Below are 12,218 nucleotides of genomic sequence, written 5' to 3' on the forward strand. Positions count from 1 at the left end.
AGGCTGGACCAGTTGAATTCATAAAGTAAAATATGGGAATATATGGATGTTTTATCTCTTTATGTGATAAAAATATAATATTGCCAGAAAATGTTTTCTGATTAAATATTTTACTCACATTCATTACTCAGATAACACATAAAATATAAAATAAATTTAAAACTAACAACACAGGTAAAGATGACTATCAACTTCAAACTATAATTATGAATTTACTACATACACTTCTAGGTCATTTTATACATATATGTGTGAATGTGTTTTCTCTCTCTCTGTCTCCCCCTTCCCCCTCCCTCCTTCTCCTTTCCTTCCCTCCACTTACATAACTGATACCATGTTGTAGAAATCAGCTTGCAGTTTATAATTTTCAGTACATAAAATGGCTTGAAGATACTTAACTGTTAATAGTACCACAGTTTAGCAATTTTTTATTGTCTATCTTGGTTATTCTTATGTTGCAATATGACAAACAATATTTTAATACCTTTGTTATACATGGCTCCTTGGGAATATAGCAAATGTTTCTGCAGAGTAAACATGAAAAACATTACTGAGTCTTGAGGTATGTGAATAATAAATTTGAACAGATAATGCCAAGTTACCCTCTAAAATGACTGTAATAAATGATACCCCTACCAACACCGTACAGGAATGCTTATGTCCCTCTGCACTCAGAAACACTTGTTACTTGTCTATTTACTTATTAAGCAAACTGAAAGATTAAAAAGATAAAACATGAATTTAATTTCCAGTGAGATTGAGGACTCTTTAAATTTGTTATTGGTATTTTTTATTTCTTATGTAAATAACCTGATCATACCGTTTGCTTATATTACCTTAAACTTTTTGTTGTTGTTGTTTGTTTTGTTTTTTTGATTGCTTGAGAGGAAATCTGTATATATTCTGGATAGTAATCTTTGAGAGTTTTTAAGGCATTGCCATACCATATTTCCAGCAATACCATAATGTTGTCAGTATTAAGAGTGTACATAATTTCTCCAAGTCTGTCATTTGTCATTTACTTTGTTCTGAAGTTAAAAAATGATTTTATAATTACATTTATCAGTATTTTCTTTCTTTAAGAAGAAAACTTGTCACTTGTTGAAGAAGAACTCCCTTACCACAAGGTCTAAAACATTTCTGCTTTATTTTCTTCAAAAACGTGTATAATATCACTTACCCATTATCTTGTTTATTTATGTTTACATTTTTATCTTTAATTCACCTGGTGTTTATTTTCTGCATGTATGAATGACCTGGGGTAGGTGTCGGTAGACAATGCTCCACAGGTCTCTCATTTCTGCATGTCATGTAAACAAGGCAGTAACTGTCCTATGTTCCAGTCTGTCTTCAAGGCTGTTGGTACCGTGAACAGTCTTGGCATATGAGGACAATGCTTCTTTCCAGAGCACAGGACAAGCATACTTACTGACCACTATATTAGTTCCCTAAGAAAAGAATCCCTCTCTGTAATGCAAATCACTTTGTGGCAAGTAGCCTCTGGCCCTCTTTGTGAAAATCTGCAGGATATGAGCACTGGGGAACTGACACAAAAATTATAACACTCTGGCCACTGTGAATGTAGTGAGTAATAAAATTGTACTTCATCTCTGGCCCCAGAGGCTCATTTCTTCTGCCAGCATCAATGAAACTATAGCAGGCCAATATGTTAGCTTATAAGCAGGGGGAAACTACAGACCCTTCACAATTTTTGAGGGTTTGGAAACTAATTTTATGTTTTTCCAAATCAATACCAATTACCCTAAAATGATTATCTTCTAGCCTTTTCCTAGTGAGTTGAAATGTCATTTTGGTCATGTATTAAATTTCTTGAACTATTTTATTGCTTTTAGTACTGTATCAGTTGATTCTCTAATCTAGGTGAATTTGAAGGCAGTTTTTACAATGGTGATAGAGGCTGGAGAAACACAATCTTATTCAATATCTGTTTAACTTCTATATTTTCCTCCTGCAAAAGCTAGAATAATCATATAAATATGACAATCAAAGGCCAAGATACATTAGGATACTTGGATAATGCAATTTTAAGAATCTTAATTAGTTCTAGGTTCTTTTCTTAAGTACGCTATGTCCAGTGGTAGGCTGGCAAAATTTTAACTCTCTGGAGTAAAAGGTGTGGGAAGAAGGTCTGATTAGCAGGTCCATTCACACAGTGTAAATACTCCCATCATGACCAATTTCAAACCACCAACATGACATCACTGAATATAGAGTTAGGAATAGATGAACAGTAGCATACCATAAAGCAGTATTCCCACACGGCAGATACAATAGATATAAATAAGCTCAGGAACATATAGTATAATAATTAGGAAACAATGAATGAACAATGAATATGGTTTATTATATATTTATATATTTATGTTTTTAATAGTAGTTATGTTTAACAGCTGTTCACAAATTCCTGAATATTTAACAATCAGCTCTCATCCAGAATAAGCTGGCTCCAGAATACCACTCATTGTCCAGAGACATTGAGGATACTGGATGTAAAATCTCTAAGCCACAATCTATGATCTTCTAGAGAGCATGGAGAACAGAAGTGATGTCAGAAAAATAAATGAGAAGAGTTTTAATTAATCATTCTACATTCAAATAAAATGCATACCCAAATCATGTAATTTACATTGACTTTGAATTTATTTCCAGGACAGAAGAAAAATGAAAAATAGAATAGGTAAGTTTCATTCTCAATGTATTATCCAACAGTCTGATCACATCTTTTTCCTAAATTCTGCTTCTAATAGGACATTGGTGAAAGGCTTTGGAAAATTGGAATGACTATATCTTTCAGTTACATCCCATTCTGTTGACTGCATAGATACTACCTAATTTATTTTTATTTTAGGGGGATTAACACACTTGTGTCCACCATGCTCCATTATCTGTTTTGACTCTGTCTCTGAAGATTTGAATGAGCTCAGATGAATAGTAATTGGTCAAACTCTAAGACCAAGCATTAAAACTTCCAATTCAAGAAGGAATATCCTTGAAAAGGTTCTGAGTAAAGACAACATCAGTAATGGAAAAAAGAGTAATAACCTTAATTCTAGGGTGTGCTACCACAAATGTAGGAGTTCATATGACAAACATAACTAATCTTGTTTTTAAAAGAGAGAGCCAAAAGCCACTTTAAATCATCAAATATTGATGGCCAGCCATGAACTCTGAAGCCAAGCAGAAAACATGGCAAAACTTGACCTAATTTTCTTCAAAAAAGAAATAGGATTTCTAGAGGTTTCTTTTTAATCCTTTAATCACTGTCTTCCTGCACATCCCACTTCTTGGGAGTCAAGGAAGTTGAAACTTATTTTAACTGGGAAATGGAGTCAGGAGGGAAATTTTATAAGGAAGCTAATTAAAATTATAAACTTACAGGAGAGAGCTGGGAATGACTGATTTTACACATCATAGCCAAACACAACAAGGAAAACTAAAGAATTTTTTTTCCCTTAATTTAGGAGTAGGGATTGAAGAAAGTTGAGACAAAGAGAGCCCATGGAGGCAAAAACAAGCATATGGAAAAAGTTACTTAAAACATAAATGCTAAACTATACCAGAACGTTCAAAAGGCAACTTATTTTTGCATTCAAAGGCATGAGAAAGGAGAATGTAAATGAAGCAAAAAATAAAGATGAGAAAAACAAAATCAAGTCAAATGGGCCTTTTGGATGCTTGTCTAACTCTTACTTTTATGTTAAAGAAGAATTTGACTTAATGGAAAGAAAAGAAATTATATCTTCAATGATTTTAAAGTATCCTAGCCATCACGAAATCCAGTGCACTGGCTGACATCGTTTGAAGTGTGATTACAAACATAGTGTCTTAAAGATTTGCATGGCTTACTAGATGAATTAAAAATAAATACAGCTTTGATCCCTAAATCTTCTTAAGAGCTAGTAAGTATTTTAGCTAATAAATGCTGTTTTTTTTAAATAAGTATTTAAGTAAGCTATGCTTTTGATAACAGCATTCTGCTGCAAAGACCTAGATATAAAATGACTTCTTAAAAAATGAATTAATATAATTAACTAAAAGCTTTCATTTTGACCTGAGTACAATGTAGTAGTATTTTTCACAAAGACTGCTTATGGTTTTCATGAATAGAATTCTATACTCTTGTTGCCAATAAATACTACTCTTTGTCTCACATTTTATTTTCCTTGACAGGAAGAAAAGCACTTAAAAATACTAACAGGGAAACTGAATAAATTGAGTCAAGGGGTATAATCAAATAATCAAGAAGTAAGAACCTGGAGAAATCACTTAGTTTACTCTCTTCTAAATAAAAAAAAATTGAGATCTAACAATTGTAAAAACTTTCTGAATGACCTAAAATATTATATTGGAATTTACATGGTTTGAGATTTCAACACAACTAATTGAGTCCTAGTCAGGAATAGAATTAGGTGTTTAAATAATGATTATTTGTTCTTTTGTTGAACTATATTAAGATAAATGTAATTACCATATCACATATAAATATAATCCCATATATTGAACATAGTAAACCCAAAGCAATAAGTTTCTATTATTTTTTCTACATTGAATATCTCATTTTTTGACTATTATATGGTATAGTAATATTCAAAGATGGCATTTCTATTTCTCCTTCCTTCTTTCATACACAACACCAGAAAATTCATCTGCTACATATGAAAAAAAAATATAGTTCTTGTTCTATGTTATATTATTCTACTGTTAGTGAGGATAACATGGAGATAGTTGGTTTTTCTCCCATAATACAGTAGGCATAAACATTCCATTCCAATTTGGGTTATCCCCACATACTAATTGTTTTTTTAGATTTGCATCAATAAAATACACTCTTTATGGTGTATTTTATATATTGGGCTGGCCAAAAAGTTCGTTTGGTTTTAAGTAAAAATAAAAGACACATTTTTCATCTTCACCAAGAACTTTATTTAACAACGTATTCATTAACCAAACAAACTTTTTGGCCAACCATAGTCCTATGGCCATTGACAAATGCAGAGCGTTGAGTATCCACCACCACAGTCATAATACAGAACATTTCCCTTACTCCAGAATTCCTTCATGCTGTCCTTCTATAATCTCCATGGGAGTGTTTTTGACACTATACCAATTCAATCTTGTAGATAGTCCTAATTCTAGATATTTCGGTTGTGTAAGAAAATAAATTCCTTTATAAAGTTTAAGTTTGGATCATGTTTTTTGTCACTTATATCCAAAAGATCTCTAACTGATTTGAAACCCAAGGATGAATAATTAATAAAATTAAGATTATTTAAGCCTACAAAAATAGAGGTTTTAGAAAATGAAATCTGTCTTTGAGTATTAAAAGAACAAAACTTTGTTAGCTCCAGGTTGCAAAACTAGGATCAAAATTTGAATGAGATACTCAAGAAAAAGTAGAAGAACATATATCCAGGATTTTGTGGAAAAAATCATTCTTTGGGATTTAGAATAAAGTTTGTGCCTTCTAAGATTAAAGACCTATGATTTTATAATTCTATGCAGGTTTGGTAAAAGAAGTTATGAGTGAGGAATTCAAAAAACAGGGATTAAGAAGTTATACAAACAGCAAGCATCGAAGTAACCAAATACTATGGCAAAATGAGGACAATAGCAGAATAAAAGAAGCTGAGAGAAAGAACCAGTGAGGGAAGAGTATGAGAAGAGCATGGTTGGAACAGTCCTGATTTTCGTAGTTGTTAGACCTGGACCTCAACCTGTTAATATGTGTTTATATGAACATGACCAAATCATTTAAATCCTCTGGTATCCAGATTTAAAAATGAATAATAATAATAGAATCCCTATGTATTTCACATAGTTGCTTTCAAGACCAAACAAGATGACCCATTTGTAAGCCTGTTTTTGAATTATGAAGCTTTTTCATGAGCATGGCATTATTTTACCATACACTATTATTATCTTACAGGGAAGTTAAAAAGAGGCTAAGTATAGATATATAACATGGAAGCAGAAATATTTACCGAGAGCTTAGAATAGCTAAGATAGAAGACAAAGTTTTGAGGTTGTGTGTAGAGGACAGTATTTTTTAACTTAAGACTGTCCTTACCCATATTGATCTTTTCATGCAACCCACGTTTGAGCGAAATTATATCACAGCATTCAGTTCATCTTTCCACAATTCTCCCCAAATCCTCATTGGTCCCAGGAATAATAGATGGTATCAACCATCCTAGGAGTTTTATTCCTACCTTGAGTAGCTTTTCATGTAACAGCAGCGAACTATCGAGTTGGACGGGAACATCCCTAGCAGTGAGAAGACTGCGCACAGACAACTGACTAGGCCCAGAGTTGTGCTCCAAGGGCAGCTGCCTTGTTCTTGTTGAAGGCAAGGAAAACTTAGACATTTGGAAGAAGAATTCCCAGCTAGGGAGTTTAATTGCCCAAAAAGATGTTAATAACAACCTATTAGCAAACCATAGAGGAGGCTGAGTATTCCTCAGCTGGGATCATTTCCTATTCAGTGGCAAAATGAATAGGATGTTTTGTTTGGATTAGAATCACATGAAATACATTCATATCAGGAAAATTCATTAAAACTCTAGATCTGAGAGTGTATATAGTACTGTAGCTAAGCAACTACAACAAAAAAAGTTTTATTTGTCCAGGAAAAGGTAAACTGAGACAGGACATGTGATTGAAAATATATCCATATCCTAAATAGTTGTACACAGAACCACTAGCAAAAACACAAAGAAAATCCAGGCTAGTCTGGAATATACTTGAAAGAATGAGGATGTTATAAAAGGCAACTATCCAAAGGGCCTAAAAAAGAAATTTTTATGATTCGTGCATCTCTTTAATTGTGAAATTAGAGTAACATACATACAGTTTTTGATAATGGAAATATAGAAGAAATCTACCACTAAGTGGCATAGAAAGGTCAAAAGGTGGTACACTAAAAATATATAACTAAACAAATTAAAAAGATAAGTCAAACCCTTAAATGCAGTCACCTCACACCTTTCTACTCTACATTCCCAGCATCCTTCCTACAGTCCATACACGTGCCCACACGTGCACCTAGAGATACAGCAGTAATTAATTTCTCTTTGCGTGAAAAATAATGTGATGGTGACATATCACAGAGCACGTTGCAAAACAAGTTTTAGCTATGGAGGTTATGTTTTATACCTATTTGCAATCATAATGCATTCAAGTCACTTTACTGATTTGCTCAGATTTTACTTAAAAGTATAATATCAGTTGCTGTTTATTGAAACTCAGTGAGGTAGGCCAAGTCAGCCATGACACCAAAGAACAACCATATCCAATCACTGTGGATCTGTAGAAGGAATGGGAAGAACAGGACCTTTCCTGGTTTCCCTAGCACCAGACAGAAACCACAAAATAGTTTCACAAAGTGACTAGAACTCAAAATGCCAATGTTAACCACCTTTATGTACTGTGGGGATTGCTCTGGGGTATATGAGAAATGTGTTCATGATCTAACCCTTTCTACCTGTTTTGCTGGTGATCTTTGCCAATGATTCATCAGGGAGAGCAAGGGAAAAGCTCTGGCTGCTGCCGGCATCATCTGAGAGTGCTGAAAGACTTGGGACCGAAGCTGCAGGTTTCTGTGAGAATGGTGCGATATCATGGTTAGCACAGCCCTGTTTAATTCAGGGTAGTGAAGAGCGTCTTTTAGGTTTTACTTCGACTTCCTCATTCACTGGGATCTAAACATAGAACCAAGCCAAGAAGTATCTATTCCTTGCCATTCTTCCCATTCAGCACATAAGTCTCTCTGTTCAGCTTAAATCCATCATGCCTGGAAAATTATTCTGATACAGTTAGTTTGTCATCATAGTCACTGTTAGTATTGTTCTGCTGACAGATTCTTCAAAACTAACTTCCTGCCACTTTATCAGTTTGCCAGATATACGGCCAAAGCATGAAGTCTTTTCCAAAAGCTTCCTCAACCCAGTGCAAATGAACTTCTTTTGGGGCTTGTCCTATCAGCTCACCAAATATACCCAGGTATGCCTGAGTCCCAGCAAGGAGCTGAAGGTGTGGACACAAGTTAAGATCCCTATTATGCATATGTATGTTTTGGAGCAAATGATTGGACTCCATTTCTATGCAGGTTAATCTTTTCACATCCATTCCATACTAAAAACATTCTCTTGGCTACCCACTGCTTGCATTAGCATTTAGTAAAGTGCATTTCTTGGAACTTATGTCAATGAGGGGTTCCATGAGAAAAAGTTGGATAAGATTGAGAAGGGCTATTTGCTGTTGTATATCTCCCTACTGGAATGTTCAAATTAGCAAATTAAAACCTTTGCTCATCTAGAGAATTTTAAAATATTTTTCCAAAACCAATGAACTTTTACCCTCCTTAATGAATCTTTCTCTGACAACCTCTTGACCAAATTATTCTCACATGTATATGTGCTAATTTTGAATATATACTTTCTGCTATCATTACACATGCTGCAATGTATGCTTTTTCTAATTTTTACATTTCTTTTTGAAACAATTTCAGATTTATAAAAAGTTCTAAAAATAGTACAAAGTATTCCCATTTACCCTTCGCTAAGCTTCTACAAAAGGTAACATTTGTACAACCATAGGAAAGTATCAGAATCAGAAAATTAACAGTGATACTACGCTATTAAATAATGTATAGAAGCCACTAATAAACCACTTCTCCCACTAATACACATTTATGATCAAGGATCCAACTGAGGCTCTCACACTGCATTTGGATGTCACCTCTCAGTTTTCTGTAATCGGTTACAGTGTTTCTTTCTTTGGTTAGGTTTCAAGGCCTTGACAATAGAAAATGGCCAGTGATTTTATGGCCAAGTCCTCATTGTAAGTGTGCTGTCACATGATTAAATTCAGGTTTTGTATTTTTATAAGAATTCCACATAAGTGATGTTTTCCTCTCAGTGCATCACATCAGGAGACAGGTGGTGGCAATGTGTCTGTTACTGATTGACTGATTGACTGGTTACTGGTTACTGATTGACAGGTTACTCCAAAAATAATTTTAAAAATGTTTTTTCCTGTGTAATTAATAAGAATCCTTTAGATGTATATTTTGAGACTATGTTATAATCCTGTGTCCCATTCTTTTTCCAACTAATTCTAGCATTCATTGATGTAGCAATTATTACTGTGGTGCTTGCCATACAGTGATTTCAATTTTCATTCTTTCCTCTCCATTTATTACTTGGACTTTTACTCTAAAACTACCACAATTTAAATTACTTATTCAAGATGGCGGAAGAGTAAGATGCGGAGATCACCTTCCTCCCCACAGATACACCAGAAATACATCTACACGTAGAACATACTCCTACAGAACACCTACTGAACACTGGCAGAAGACCTCAGACCTCCCAAAAGGCAAGAAATTCCCCATGTACCTGGGTAGGGCAAAAAAAAAAAAAAATTAAACAGAAACAAAAGAATAGGGATGGGACCTGCACCAGTGGGAGGGAGCTGTGAAGGAGGAAAGGTTTCCACACACTAGGAAGCCCCTTCGTGGGCGGAGACTGCGGGTGGCGGAGGGGGAAGCTTCGGAGCCGCGGAGGAGAGCACAGCAAAAGGGGTGCGGAGGGCAAAGTGGACAGATTCCCGCACAGAGGATCGGTGCCGACCAGCACTCACCAGCCCGAGAGGCTTGTCTGCTCACCCGCCAGGGTGGGCGGGGCTGGGAGTTGAGGCTTGGGCTTCGGTCGGAGTGCAGGAAGAGGACTGGGGTTGTTGGCGTGAACACAGCCTGAAGGGGGCTAGTGTGGCACAGCTGGCCGGGAGGAAGTCCGGGGAAAAGTCTGGACCTGCTGAAGAGGCAAGAGACTTCTTCCCTCTTTGTGTCCTGGTGCGCGAGTAGAGGGGATTAAGAGCGCTGCTTAAAGGAGTTCCAGAGACGGGCGCGAGCCGCGGCTAAAAGCGCGGACCACAGAGACGGGCATGAGATGCTAAGGCTGCTGCCGCCACCAAGAAGCCTGTGTGTGAGCACAGGTCACTATCAACACCCCTTTTCGGGGGAGCCTGTGCAGCCAGCCACTGCCAGGGTCCCAGGATCCAGGGACAACTCCCCCGGGAAATGCACGGTGTGCCTCAGGCTGCTGCAACGTCATGCCGGCCTCTGTCGCCACAGGCTCGCCCCGCACTCCATGCCCCTCCCTCCCCCCGGCCTGAGTGAGCCAGAGCCCCCCAATCAGCGGCTCCTTTAACCCCGTCCTGTCTGAGCGAAGAACAGACGCCCTCCAGCGACCTACATGCAGAGGCGGGGCCAAATTCAAAGCTTAGCCCCGGGAGCTGTGAGAACAAAGAAGAGAAAGGGAAATCTCTCCCAGCAGCCTCAGAAGCAGCGGATTAAAGCTCCACAATCAACTTGATGTACCCTGCATCTGTGGAATACATGAATAGACAACGAATCATCCCAATTGAGGAGATGGACGTTGAGAGCAAGATTTACGATTTTTTCCCCTTTTCCTCTTTTTGTGAGTGTGTATGTATGCTTCTCCGTGAGATTTTGTCTGTATAGATTTGCTTCCACCATTTGTCCTAAGGTTCTATCTGTCCCTTTTCTTTTTCTTAATAATTATTTTTTTAATAACTTTATTATATTTTATTTTACTTTATTTTATTTTACATTAGCTTCTTTCTTTTTTTCCTTCCTTCCCTTCTTCCTTCCTTCCTCCCTTCCTCCCTGCCTCCTTTCTTTCTTTCTTTCTACTACTACTAATTCTTTCTTTCTACCTTTTATTCTGAGCTGTGTAGATGAAAGGCTCTTGGTGCTGCAGCCAGGAGTCAGTGCTGTGCCTCTGAGGTGGGAGAGCCAAATTCAGGACACTGGTCCACAAGAGACCTCCCAGCTCCACATAATATCAAATGGTGAAAATCTCCCAGAGATCTCCATCTCAACACCAGCACCCAGCTTCACTCAACGACCAGAAAGCTACAGTGCTGGACACCCTATGCCAAACAACTAGCAAGACAGGAACACACCACCCATTAGTAGAGAGGCTGCCTAAAAACATAATAAGTCCACAGACACCGCAAAACACACCACCAGACGTGGACCTGCCCACCAGAAAGACAAGATCCAGCCTCATCCACCAGAACACAGGCACCAGTCCCCTCCACCAGGAAGCCTACACAACCCACTGAACCAACCTTAGCCACTGGGGACAGACACAAAAAACAACGGGAACTACAAACCTGCAGCCTGCAAAAAGGAGACCCCAAACACAGTAAGATAAGCAAAATGAGAAGACAGAAAAACACACAGCAGATGAAGGAGCAAGATAAAAACCCACCAGATCGAACAAACGAAGAAGATATAAGCAGTCTACCTGAAAAAGAATTCAGAATAATGATAGTAAAGATGATCCAAAATCTTGGAAATAGAATAGACAAAATGAAAGAAACATTTAACAAGGACCTAGAACAACTAAAGATGAAACAAACAATGATGAACAACACAATAAATGAAATTAAAAATACTGTAGATGGGATCAATAGCAGAATTACTGAGGCAGAAGAACGGATAAGTGACCTGGAAGATAAAATAGTGGAAATAACTACTGCAGAGCAGAATAAAGAAAAAAGAATGAAAAGAACTGAGGACAGTCTCAGAGACCTCTGGGACAACATTAAATGCACCAACATTCGAATTATAGGGGTTCCAGAAGAAGGAGAGAAAAAGAAAGGGACTGAGAAAATATTTGAAGAGATTATAGAGATTATAGTTGAAAACTTCCCTAATATGGGAAAGGAAATAGTTAATCAAGTCCAGGAAGCACAGAGAGTCCCATACAGGAAAACTCCAAAGAGAAATATGCCAAGACACATATTAATCAAACTGTCAAAAATTAAATACAAAGAAAACATATTAAAAGCAGCAAGGGATAAACAACAAATAACACACAAGGGAATCCCCATAAGGTTAACAGCTGATCTTTCAGCAGAAACTCTGCAAGCCAGAAGGGACTGGCAGGACATATTTAAAGTGATGAAGGAGAAAAACCTGCAACCAAGATTACTCTAGCCAGCAAGGATCTCATTCAGATTTGATGGAGAAATTAAAACCTTTACAGACAAGCAAAAGCTGAGAGAGTTCAGCACCACCAAACCAGCCTTACAACAAATGCTAAAGAAACTTCTCTAGGCAAGTAACACAAGGGAAGGATAAGACCTACAATAACGAACCCAAAACA

Source organism: Lagenorhynchus albirostris, chromosome 4 (genome assembly GCF_949774975.1).
Source record: "Lagenorhynchus albirostris chromosome 4, mLagAlb1.1, whole genome shotgun sequence".
Taxonomy (NCBI): Eukaryota; Metazoa; Chordata; class Mammalia; order Artiodactyla; family Delphinidae; genus Lagenorhynchus; species Lagenorhynchus albirostris.